Below are 11,480 nucleotides of genomic sequence, written 5' to 3' on the forward strand. Positions count from 1 at the left end.
AGAACAACGATACGCCTTGTTCAGTAGATCCATCAATGGGTTCAGACAGATTGGCCCATATCAGTTATTATTCAGTCAGTATTGACCTCCGTTTCATGTGATTTCGGTGCCAGACTACGGTCTCATGTCAGACGTGTTTTGTTTGATCTGTCATTCTCCCCTACACATGACGCTATTGGCCTCCATTGTCTCTCTTTCCCCTTTCTGTGTTTCACTTCCCGTTTCCACCCTGACACGGTGTTCTCTACCTCTGTGTTTCTCAGTTGAACCTTTCTGACGGGTTGAAGTTCATTTTCTCCCACACAGTGCAGCTCACCCACCAGACTGTTCAAAATGTCTCCTCTTTCCTCTTTACTGTCCACGCAGCAACATCACCACCAATATGCTGAGGAATTTGACTACATGCTGTGTTTGTTGTTTAACCACCAGAGCATGTAGCTTGTTGGCAGCGACACAAGTCCACTCACACACAGTACAGGACTTAATCATGAGATGCAATGACAAAACAAAACGAAAGACAAAACAAAACAGTTAACCAAAGGGAGGATATGAAAAAAAACTAGTCCTCCGCTGTAGGCTTGTTTGTAGAAATCATTTAAATAACAAAGCCAAATATTTGTTTGTCAACAACTGCAAAGGGGCCAAAATAACATTGTCGTGATGTTGAGTAGGCRWTGGTTAGCCTACTTATAGCAATCCTCAACCTGAGTTTGAGTTGACAGCTGAATGCTACTATTTACATTTCTTTCCAATAATCCAAGAGCTTTTTCAGGGTTGAAGCAGTTGGTGGTTGAAATAACTGCTTCACTGGCAGCATGTCGGATATCTGTGAACATTTGCAGTGTTTCACTGTAGCTACGGCATTAGCCTGAGTTAGCCCGAGACAGCCTAATCCTGAACCCAAACACGCAGCATGCTAAACTAAAGCTAGATGATTAACTTCCAATCACTGTCTACACGGTAGATTTCAGTTGTTCCCCTGCGTTGGTTTACCATTGTTTCTCAGACGTATCTGACTACTGATAATCCTTGAGAAGGTTTAGTCATCATGGGACGTTCTGTTTTGAGTTAATTGCTAGAGTTGATCTTGCTGCTGGGATAACATTCAGCTCAACTACTGTCTGCAAGCTGTCGTTGTTTTGACTGATATTACATTTGATGAATGTGTCTGTTTTTCACATGCAAAAACAGCTCCCGTTCACTGGTTTGTTTAAATGCACACAGCTTGTAACAGTTTGTTTACATGTACACAGTTTGTTTACATGTACACTGTTTGTTTACATGTACACTGTTTGTTTACATGTACACTGTTTGTTTACATGTACACAGTTTGTTTACATGTACACAGTTTTGCATCAATTGTGGCCCTGTTTATTGAACAGCTGCCAAGTGATTGTATTATCCCCAGTGTTTTGTAACCTGACCAGSWRTGCGTRCCAAATGMCACCTATTCCCTACATAGTGCACTACTTTTGACCAGAGCCCTATGGACCCTGGTCAAAGTAGTGCACTATATAGAGAATAGGGTGCCATTTGGGGCAGAGCACTTATTAGGCCTTAATTTCCTCAGTGAATTTTTCATTAGGCAGATGGTTATCCAACCAACAGTATTCTGGCAGGCTTTAACATTTAATTATGACCAAATAACGCAGAGTTTTTTTTTTTTTGAAGCAGGGGTCAAGTATCAAAGTGTACATGGGCGCGTGCATGCACGCACACACACAATAAAATAACTAATGTCTGTTTTCACATTGTTGTCTTTCTCCTTTCTCTCCCTCCGCCCTCCTTAGGCGTTTGATGGCGGAGGAGGAGCTGGGAATCCCTGCTCTGCTGGACCCAGAGGACATGGTATCCATGAAAGTGCCTGACAGGCTGAGCATCATCACCTATGTCTCCCAGTACTACAACTTCTTCACCAACATCCCCATGGTGAGTAGTACAGCTCTGGGGTTGGAGGACCCAGACACCATGAAAGCGCCAATCCAGGACTGTGTTTGTGAATGTTGCAGATAGAATTGTCATGAATAGAGCTGACGTTATTCCTTTTTCTATTTGTCAGAGAGGCATATTTGTTCTACATATTATAGTTCTATCTGAATGTTCCACAACGATCGCTTACTGACCGGTGGTCCAGCACTCCTGGGCCTTTAGTACACAGCTGTAACCTAAACGGTTCGCTAGCTGGATGAGAAGTGGTCCTGTGTTATTAGATGCGACAGTATCACTGACAGGCCGTCACTGAGTCACTACTATTACGATTGCATTTGTTAACTGGTCTCTCAAAAGGCCCTCTGGGTTTATAGTGCTCTGACACAAAGGAAAATATCTACAGTTAGCCCATGCATAAACTCAATAAGAAATTGACTGATACCATCTCCCTCTCCTGTAGCCAACCCCCCCTGCTTGAAGAGGTCCAGTGGTACAGGGCACATTGAGCCGGCCCAGAAGAGGACCGGTGGCCCCTCTGGAAGACAAAGGGGTTGAGCCCGAGGTAAGGGCTACGATGGTATCGGGAATCAGATGATGCATGAATACATGTGGTAAAGAGGCCAATGGAATGCGACCAAAACAATGGAATTGCCATGGAAACGCGTATGGGGAAAGAGCCGTAGGGGAAAGGTCCTGAATCTCTCATTGCTCCGCAGCAATATTAGCCTACATTTAGGCTATGTTTATATGTGTTGCTAGCTTCCAACCAGAACATTAAGCTAGACAAGACCACCGACACAAACAAACAGACTATACAGCTACAAGTAGTGAATGCGTTACAAACAGACTATACTAAACAAGTTAAATGTCTTACCTGTGTTGACAGGTAAGACACACACATGCTGCTTTTGCAACAGCTAATGGGGATCCTAATAAAATGCCAAAAATACTACATTGATTTAACTTTATTGTACATGCATTATAACTAATTAATTGTATTTGTTTAACATAACAGGGAATATATTTGTGCTTGTATTTTGGCATGGACAAGACCTTGACAATCACTCAAAAGGTGTTATGTAACATTGACCGTCACAGTAACAGGTGTCGATGCTAACGTGTCAGATGCGTGAATGGATTGTTGTCTGTCTATGGCATCTATTGGTGTGACCGTATGGTAGAGGTTGGGTACTAGTTGGTGTGTGAGTGTTTCGATTGAAGTCACGTTGTCCGTTACATCAATGCGGTACGGGATTGAGTAATTCTATTTACTAAACACATTTTAGGCTAAACTTGTAGGATAGGCCATCTCAGAAATATGGCCTATAAGATAGTATGATGTGGACTATATCCTAGAAGTTTAGTCTCCATTGTTTTTCTTTTAAAGATAGCCTTTGTATCCCGTCTCTCCCTTCTTCCGCATGCCTCTCGACTTCTCACGTCTGCTCCTCCCTACGTCCCCCCATACCGGCCTCCTCTCCTACCGTCCCCCCATACCGGCCTCCTCCTCTACCGTCCCCCCCATACCGGCCTCCTCCCTCCTTCCCCGTCTTTAGATGGAAATCCACTCCTCCTCTCCTCCTCTTCTTCTTCCTTCCTCTTCTTCCTCCTGGCCTCTGACCTCCTCCCCCCTCTCTTGTCCTGAGCCTAGACAGTAGGATGGGCGGAGGGTGGGGGCTAGGGGATCGAAACAGTTAGGTCAGTCATTTTGAACTTTAACCTCTGTACATAGACACTAACTATTTAAACTTGTTTTATACTACTAACGTTGTGTGCCAAGTTTGAACACTTGCTGCTAACCTTTTGACTTTTAACTAAAAACACCTGCTAGAGTTTCTTACATCACTAATACTAGTTTTCTACTAGACTTTCCTTGCTAATTAGAGGCTTGGTGGAACTTTACTACTTTTCCACTTAATACAATATCACTTTTTAATATCAAGACAATGTTTTTCAACGATTATAAAATAAATGTAGCTAGTTAAGGCAATGACTCTAAGCCGAGGAGGTGGTGGAAATATAACAGACTGGTTTTAGCTAGATAAGCAGAATGATAAGCAGAATGAATCCTCCACATCCTCGATCCTGACTCCATGTTTGATCCTCCCCCACTCCCCTCCTCCCCCTATCCTCTCCATCTCCCCCATCCCACACCCCCTCCACCTGCGACCCTCACCCCCTGGCCACCTGCCTGCCACGCCCGTGCTAGCTGAGTCTACCTGGTCCGATGGGTACGGACGGGGGGGTACAGGCGGGGGTGAAGCGTAGCACCCTCAGCAGCAGCTGCGCCGCCTGCCAGAGGCACGTCCACTTGGTGCAGAGGTTCCTGGTCGACGGCAAGCTCTACCACCGCAACTGTTTCAGGTGAACACCACCCGTTCAGTTACTGTGTATCTGGTCTGCACAGCTACTACAACATGTCATACTGCTCAATCTGTTTACTGTATAATGATAAAAACACTGCTATTCCAGTTTACTCAAAACAGACAGTTGCATATCCTCTGTTGACATGTATTTCCAGAGTTTGAAGAAGTTCAACTTGTTTTTACAAGTGTTTAATCAATGTGCTTACCACAGGGTATGTCAGAGCCTACTATAGTCTGAATGTTGCCTCCTGCTCTCCTCTCTCTCAGGTGTAGGGAGTGTAGCAGCACTCTGCTGCCTGGGTCCTACAAGCTAGGAAACGAGGTCGGCTCCCTGGTCTGCACGCATCACTTTGCCAGGTCTGCCTTAGCCAACAGAACGGCCGACCGGACCTAAGTAAGCGACCGACAACGGTTCCGTCCGTCAGGATTGGTCGACCCATGCTGCCTCAAACTTCTCCTCCTTCTGGGAGGGACCAGGCGGCAAAGACTCTCAAGAGGACTCCGCACCAGAAGAGACTCCGCCCCAAGAGACGCCACCAAAAGAGACGCCGCCAAAAGAGACTCCGCCCAAGAGACGCCACCAAAGAGACATCGCCCCAAGAGACGCCACCAAAAGAGACTCCGCCCCAAGAGACGCCACCAAAAGAGACTCCGCCCAAGAGACTCCGCCCAAGAGACTCCGCCCCCAAAAGAGGACTCCGCAAAAGAGACTCCGCCCCAAGAAACTCCGCCCCAAGAGGGTGTCACCAATGAGGATTACACCCCACACCAACCAATGACTCTGACTCTACACCATGTCCTATCTCAACGACAAAAACTGACTCTTTGAAAACAGAGAAAGAGAGGGAAGACAGTGCGAGAAAGAGAGGTCAAACCTCCACCCTCCATTCCTCCAACCCTTTCGATGACATCGAGGAGGGGGAGGAGACTCCGACACCAGCCAAAGACACAGGCAATGGGGTTATCCCTCCTACACCTGTCAGTCATCTAGGACTAGGGAACAGTAAGCCAGTCCCCATCCCTCGCCGCTTTGCACAGCCCTCCCCTCCACCTCGTCTCCGCCCCCAGGGTCCGCCCACCCCGCGTGACAACCTTGCGGTCAATGGTGAGTGGTCGATTAAGTGATTGACAGCTGAAATAAGTTATGCTATTTGCTACTGTAGATCCTCAATTGAACTGTGAACTCCATCCTAATATAAAATATATGAAACCTCTGATTTTGACTCTCAGGTGATCATGGTGAACACAGGAGATCTCTTCCTCCGGCTCCCAGACCTCGGGAAAGATCCCACTCCCCTGGAAGGTTCGGTATACTGACTAACCTATCACTACTAGTCTACAGTGATTGACTACTTCCTCTGTTCCTTCTCCCAGTCTCTGTCCAGCAGTTCTTGTGTGTTATTAATGCTGTGGATGTTTTCATGCACTCATCTGTCTTTGTTGTTTTGTCTCCCCCCTCCCTTTCTGTTTCTGTTCCCCCACTCATCCTGTCTCTCAGCTCCTGTCTCTCCAGCGACGCCCCCAAACCCCCTAACCCGCCCTGGTTGGCCCTCGTTCAATCCCAAGAACCCAAGAAGAAAGCAGCCCCTCCCCCTCCCCCTGGAGTGGCCACACCCCCACACACTGGTTCGTTATCTTCTCTAAAAGGGGAGGCTCCAGACCAGCCACGCCCCCTGCACCCGCCAACCCCTTCGATGAGGAAGAGGAGGTGGGGTCAGGGGAGGGGTCAGTAGGAGGTTTGGTTTCTCCCACTGTGGTGGTGAGTCATCCGTGTACAGCATCTCCCAGGCTGCAGACGCTGCAGCTGACCCAGACACGCTCCCCATGGAGGTATTTCCTCCCGCTCTGCAAGCCCCAATGGCTCCAGGTGCAAGAAACGCCCGGCGCCCCCAAAGCCTGTTCCAAAGGCCCCGGCTCTAACTCAGGTCAGTGGGCCTTGATGGCAACAGAGTAGGACAGAGTTTGGTTAGAGAAGTGGTTCCCAGCCAGGGGTACTAGGACCTATCCACAGGGGGTACTTGAAGAACTTATCGACATCCTGGTAAAATGCAAATAGGTGTACTTCCGGGGTACTCTGGGGAACAAAATACAGTTGGTGTACAGTAACCAAAAAAGGTTGGGAACCACTTGGTTAGAGCATTGGACTAGTTTCATCCACCTCACCTCAAATCATGTCAATCATGTGTCTTGTATGTCCTGCACACACATGTGTGTTTTGTTGTTGTCATTTTGAAAGTTACTATTCGATGTGTATACATGGATGTTAACAATGTTTTTCTCTCCATCCTCCTCCCATCCAACTCTACTTCGTTTTCCGTTTCAACTTCTGCTCCTTTTTTCTGTTTTCTGATATCACTTCATCCCTCTATTTCTTCAGCCCTTCCTCACTCCAGCCCTCCTCTTCCTCTCCCTCTCCAGCTATTAGCATAGAGAGCCTATCCTCTGCCTCCGACCATAGCTCCTCCCACCCAGCTTCCCTAGGGGCAGAGCCACAGGCGATCAGGACAACCCCTTCACCAAGAGCGTATCAGAGCCCTCCATCTGTGGGCCCTGTGGTGGCTCCACCCCCTCCACATCAGCCAATCGCCTCTCTCCGAGCCCTCCCCTCCTCCACAGCCAGCCAATCCTAGCTCGGCTCGGCCACTCCGCAGAGCAATCGGAGTGCCAGGCCCGCGCCCCAAGACCCCCGACGACACCCAGCCCCTGGCAGCATCAAGTGCTATCCCAGTTCCACCCCCAAGGTAAGGGATTCTGGACCTCTCATTTTTTTTCACCATGTAAAAAATACATGAACTCCACTAACTTCCAAGAACCTTTTAATGATACAAGATAATTCAATGTAATGAGCTTCATACCTAACTAACAAATACTATATAATATTTAATACCTTGAACTTCATCTCTGTCTTCTCTCTGCTTCCAGCGGACTTGTAAGGAAAACCCTTTCAACAGGAAAGCCTCTTCCTCCCCATTTCCTCCCTAAAACCAGACCCCCTAGAGGCCCTCGCCCCGCCCGGCCCCCCGCACCTGGACACGGCTTCCCCCTCATCAAACGCAAGGTGAGATTGTGAGGACACCGCCGTCAGCTAAAGTTTGTAATTCAATGAGTCACTCGATGATTCAGCATCAGACAGTCCGAGTCTTTTTATGGAATGTGGCGACAAGCCAATAGTCTACTATTACTGCTATTACCATAGGCAACGGATTGGTTATAGTTTGACTAGTGGCGCTAATGTTTTTCAAAGGAACAACTCAATCTGGATGTAAATAATGCGAACTGTACCATATTGTATTATTTAAGATTGCAGTGCTAGTGTTTTGTGATGTGTGTGTTGTTCAGGTGCAGTCAGACCAGTACATCCAGCAGAGGACATCCATGGAGAGATGGAGAGCTGGAGAAACAGCTGGATGAGCTGGAGCAGAGAAGAGTGGCTTTGGAGAGAAAACTACGAGATAACCCCAATGGTAAAACTATCAGATCAACCAGTGTTCTGCACTCCTGGTATCATATAACCTCTCAAGACTAGTCTTGTGATATCGGGAGGTTGCATGGTCCCAGATTAAGCCTAAGGTCAATAGTCTAATAGTCAGGTCAATAGTTAATAGTCAGGTCAATAGTCTAATAGTCAGGTCAATAGTTTAATAGTCAGGTCAATAGTTTAATAGTCAGGTCAATAGTTTAATAGTCAGGTCAATAGTTTAATAGTCAGGTCAATAGTTTAATGTCAGGTCAATAGTTTAAGTCAGTCATAGTTTAATAGTAGGTCAATAGTTTAATAGTCAGGTCAATAGTCTTACAAGGTTCAATAGTCTTAATAGTCTAAATAGGTCAATAGTCTTAATAGTCAGGTCAATAGTCTAATAGTCAGGTCAATAGTCTAATAGTCAGGTCAATAGTCTAATAGTCAGGTCAATAGTCTAATAGGTCTAATAGGTCAATAGTCTTAATAGTCAGGTCAATAGTTTAATAAGTCTAATAGGTCAATAGTTAATAGTCAGGTCAATAGTCTAATAGTTCAGGTCAATAGTTTAATAGTCTAGGTCATAGTCTAATAGTCAGGTCAATAGTCTAATAGGTCAATAGTCTTAATAGTCTAATAGGTCAATGTTCTTAATGTCAGTCAATAGTCTAATAGTCTATAGGTCAATAGTTTTTAATAGGTCAATTTAATAGGTCAATAGTCTAATAGTCTAATAGGTCAATAGTCTATAGTCAGGTCAATGTCTAATAGTCAGGTCAATAGTATAGTCAGGTCAATGTTAATTCGTCATAGTTTAGTCTAATAGGTCAATAGTTAATATCAGGTCAATAGTCTTATAGTCAGATCATAGTCTTAATAGTCTAATAGGTCAATAGTCTTAAGTCAGGTCATAGTCTTAATAGTCAAATAGTCATAGTCTATAGTCAGGTCAATAGTTTAATAGTCTAATAGTCAATAGTTTAATAGTCATAGGTCAATAGTTCTTAATAGTCAGGTCAACACGTCTTAATAGTCAGGTCAATTAGTCCTATTTGTATCTATAGTAAATATTATCCATATTCTCATGGTGGTGTTCCTGTTCTAGATGACAGGAGGAGACTTTGCTGTGGACTGGTTCACTCTGAATCCATGAGAAACACCTGCTGGTGCGCCGCGAGGCTGAGCTGGTCTACACGTACGTACCAAAGCCTCACCAGAGGGCCTGTGTCATTGGCCCATTAGCAGCTGTCTCTTTAAGATCTCTCACACTATTTATTTTCTCTTGACAGGCCAAGCAGCAGAACCTCGAGGAGAGGCAGGCTGACGTTAGAGTATGAGCTGAGATGTCTTCTTAACAAGCCAGGTGTGTGATCTCACTTCCTGTGTTGCGAATTGACATCATAGAGCACAAGGCCCTTGCAGCTACCTGTGATGGAAGCTTGTTAACTAAAGTCCTGATTCCATTACACTTTTTTTCTTTCCTTCCTCTTTGTTTTTGGACTGAATTCACTGAAATGGAACGGGGGTCCAGAAATAATCCACATTTTAAGTCAGTGCGTTACTCTTCATTCATCCTCCCCTCTTAATCCCTCCATCTTGTAGAGAAAGACTGGAATGAGGAGGGACAAGGGCAGGGAGCAGGAGCTGATGACAGAGCTGGTCACCATACATCGAACAGCGGAACCAAATCATCAACAACATGGATCAGGACAGGCAGAGGTAATCAATCACCTTATCTTACTGTTAGAGCAGGATGGGCTAGTAGATAGGTGATCTGCAGTACATGTCTGTCTTTTTGGTGATCTTACTGTGCTTCTCCAATATAGGGAAGAGGAGAGGATAAGCTGGGTGCGACCATGTTGAAGAGAAAAGGTAAGACGAGACAAAAGCTTCATGTTTTGTTAAACTCTCCCTTTCATCTTTCTTTCCGCTAGAAGTTATTCACGCTTCTCGTCCATGTCTCTGGTTCCCCTCTCTCTCTCTTCTTTTTCCAATTTCCCTTCCTCCAGACTTCCAGAAGGCAGCAGCAGAGGGCGAAGCAGCAGCAACAGAAGAAGAAGAAGAAGAAGGAGAAGTTCAAACCCATGAAGGTCTGTTGAAGAGGTGAGTGTGAACCAAGGAAAAGGTGGCAGCCCACGCAAGGAGTGGCAGAGAGGACAAGAGCTGAACCAGGTATGGATGGTGGATGATGGATGGAAGAAAGGAAGAGGGATACCATCCTTTACAGAAGGACATATCAGATGGAAAGAGCAAGGAAACGACAGATGGAAACAAAACACGGTGGAGGGAAGAGAGAAGGAAAAACAACACAGGATTCTCACAGCTGTGTTAAAGACTGTAATGTGTGCAAACCTTTAATTTGCTCCCCTTCCTCTTACTGTAGCAATATCCGTTCTAATCGCTCCTCCCTACCAGAGATGTTGAGCAGAGTTTAGCGGTTGGAATCCGCTCGCGCTAGCGATCCACCCTCTTTCAACTGCTCCGCTAAAAACCGTTCTGCGCTCCACAGGGAAAATGGCCGCTCCAAATTCGCTCCGTTCATTAAAATCACAATTTAACCAACACCCATCTATTTTTGTGACTACCTGACTTACCATTTGGTATTCAAGTAATGAAAACAAACCATATGATTTGAATTAAAGTATTTGAATAAACAAATACGTTGGACTATGCCAAGCCTATTTCTTTTAGCATGTGCATATGGTAAGTACACCATCATGCTTTCGGGATGCGTGTTCTTTTCGGATTCCACGATTTGATTATTTAGTTTGTGGATGCTACATCGCCGTAATCCCTCTCTGGTCCTTCTCTTGTAAGTCCCTTGATTTAGCACCGGTGTGTTTAGCAGGTTCTTTATGAAAATATTTAGTGAACTGCATGACAGTAGCTAAGCAAGGGGTTATAGCAGCACACAAATAGACTACAGATGCATGCTGGGCCAGGCATGCCCTGAGCTCGTGAAGTGAGCGCTACTGGAACGAAATTGGAGCGGGTGAGAAGGCTGACGCTCCAGCCTTTGGGAATCTCGCTCCGAGACTCCAGTAAATTGGGATCGCTCACTCCGCTCACATACTCTGTTCCTATGCGCTCCTCGCTCCACTCGCTCACATACTCTGTTCCTACTGCAGCTCTCGCTCCACTCCGTCACATACTTGCTCCCTACTGCAGCTCCTCGTCCATCCGCTCACATACTCGCTCTCAGCCGCTACTCGCTCACATACTCTGCTCTCTGCCCTCCACTCCGCTCACATACTTGCTCCTACTGAGCTCTCGCTCCACTCCGCTCCACATACTCTGCTCCCTACTGCAGCTCCTCGCTCCACTCCGCTCACATACTCTGCTCCATACTGCAGTGTCATCCGGTCCTTCGCTCTGGCAGCTCCTCGCACTCTCACATACTCTGCTCCCTACTGCAGCTCTCGCTCCACCCGCCACATACTCTGCTCCATACTGCAGCTCTCGCTCCACTCCGCTCAATACTCTGCTTCCCTACTGCAGCTCCTCGAACACTCCGCTCACATATCTGCTTCCCTACTGCAGCTCCTCGCTCCACTCCGCTCAATACTCTGCTCCCTACTGCAGCTCCTCGCTCCACTCCGCTCACATACTCTGCTCCACTCGCTCACATACTTGCTCCCTAACTGCAGCTCCATGATGCTCTTCGAATGACTGCCACTCCATGCGTTCTGTTACTGTATATATTTAAGTTGCCTTATCTTCTCTTT

The 11,480-nt window shown here is 46.2% G+C and overlaps 1 pseudogene; it reads left to right on the forward strand.

The window, feature by feature from the left end:
• The window catches only part of LOC112075975 (MICAL-like protein 1), a 17,875-nt pseudogene extending 8,021 nt beyond the window's left edge, over positions 1–9,854 (forward strand).
• The last annotated feature ends 1,626 nt before the right edge of the window (positions 9,855–11,480 follow it).

This window comes from Salvelinus sp. IW2-2015, unplaced genomic scaffold (genome assembly GCF_002910315.2).
Source record: "Salvelinus sp. IW2-2015 unplaced genomic scaffold, ASM291031v2 Un_scaffold3495, whole genome shotgun sequence".
NCBI lineage: Eukaryota > Metazoa > Chordata > Actinopteri > Salmoniformes > Salmonidae > Salvelinus > Salvelinus sp. IW2-2015.